Source organism: Mus caroli, chromosome 2 (genome assembly GCF_900094665.2).
Source record: "Mus caroli chromosome 2, CAROLI_EIJ_v1.1, whole genome shotgun sequence".
Classification (NCBI taxonomy): Eukaryota; Metazoa; Chordata; class Mammalia; order Rodentia; family Muridae; genus Mus; species Mus caroli.
In genome coordinates, this window is record NC_034571.1 from 170344582 (window position 1) to 170346242 (window position 1661).

Genomic DNA, 1661 nt, shown 5'->3' on the forward strand with positions numbered 1-1661 from the left:
CCCCTCTAAGCACTGTCTCCTCCCCAGCCTGAGTCCCATCAGGCAGGTCCTCCCTAGTGTATGCTTTGTCCAGCATCCTTGAAAGGGTGATCTATTTTGTTTGTGAAAAGCTGATTATCATAGATAAATAAATCTAATTAGTCTCATTTGCTGACACACAAGCCTTTAATTGAGAGCTGAATAATTTGCATATGCAAATGACACAGCTAGGCACCCCCTCCCCCACTCCAGACTTAACCTGATTCCTCCAGAGACAAATAATTCTGTTTCGGGAGAGAATATGATGTATTAATTCACACGCAAACAGCTTCATTTAGAATCAGTGGCTGTGTTTGTTTACATGAAGTGATGGCTGGTGTAAGCTTGTTGAAGAAACAAATGACTCTAAGGGAAATCTCTGTGAGCTTCCCACTGTGGGGTGGTCCCTGAATTAGGGGCTTTTTTAAGCCTCAGGGTGGCAGCTACCAGCACAGAGTCTTGGTCTCACTTTGCTGGAAGCTCTGGCCCCCTGGTAGGCCAGGTGAATACCAATAGGCCCTGTCTCTCTGGTGTTTGTTTCCTGCCCATATCCTGGTGGCAACTGATGGGGCAGGTACAGCCACTGCCTGGCAAGTTGGTGGTCATTGATGGCTTACAATGAGGCTCCACACATGGCTAGTGTTTTCCCTAAGGTTGTGAGCAGCAGATTGTGGAGTTTGCCAGCAGAGGCTGGTCCTTGGAAGTTGAATGCTCAGTGCTGGGGAAGGCTGAGCCACTGGGCCCCAACTACTGACTTCATACAGATTGTGGCCAGGGTCAGCTGCCTCTCCTTCTTTACTGGCTTCCTGCACCAGCAACTCGAGACAAGCCTGAGGTGTTGGGCCCCATGGAGGAGCCCCCTACCCCTGCTCTTGGTTAAACCCACAGATTCCAGGAACACAAGTGACAGGNGTACCCTCCGTGTCTTGTTTATAGGGTTATGGCCTGCAAGAGTACTTTGGGGGCCTTGACTAGTGATGTGAGAATAAAGACCTACATCTCTAGCAGGGCCAGTGTCTAAGTGCTAGGTGCCCGTCGTCCCTGGGCAGTGGGTGGCATAGCCTTTTGTGTGTGTTTTCTCCTTCCCTAGGCCTNGGGGTGGGGGTGCAGTCACATGGGCTGTTCTAAGGAGGCCTAGTGTGAAGAATTTGGCTCCTGTGGAAGAAGGATGATGGCATTCCCTGCCTACTTGAGGGCCCTTCAGGCTGTCTGTCACCCTAGCAACTGGCTCATGAAGCAAGGGATCTGATACTGCCCTAGATGGGCTCTGTGGTCCCCTCCCTTTCCTTTCTGGGCTAAGCTAGTCAGCAGAGGGCAGCAGTGGGCCAGCTGCTGGCTTTGAGGAAGGGATTTGTGAGCCTGGAGAGAAGTTATACCCTAAATTTTGGGGTCTTTGTGTGTTTCCNAAAGCCCTGTAAGGAATGATCACAGGTGGGTGACCNCCATTAACTGTTGTGTTTACATGGATGAGAAAGACCATCACCATAACAGCAGTGGGCCCGGCACATGGGAGGGTCCTACCTTTGGCTGGTAGAGAGCTCATTACTAACCCCAGTCTCTGGAGACAAGGTCTCTGTCCATCCTTGGCCTCAGATCATGATGACCCAAAATGGACTCAGCCGTTAGGATTCCCAGTTCTCACT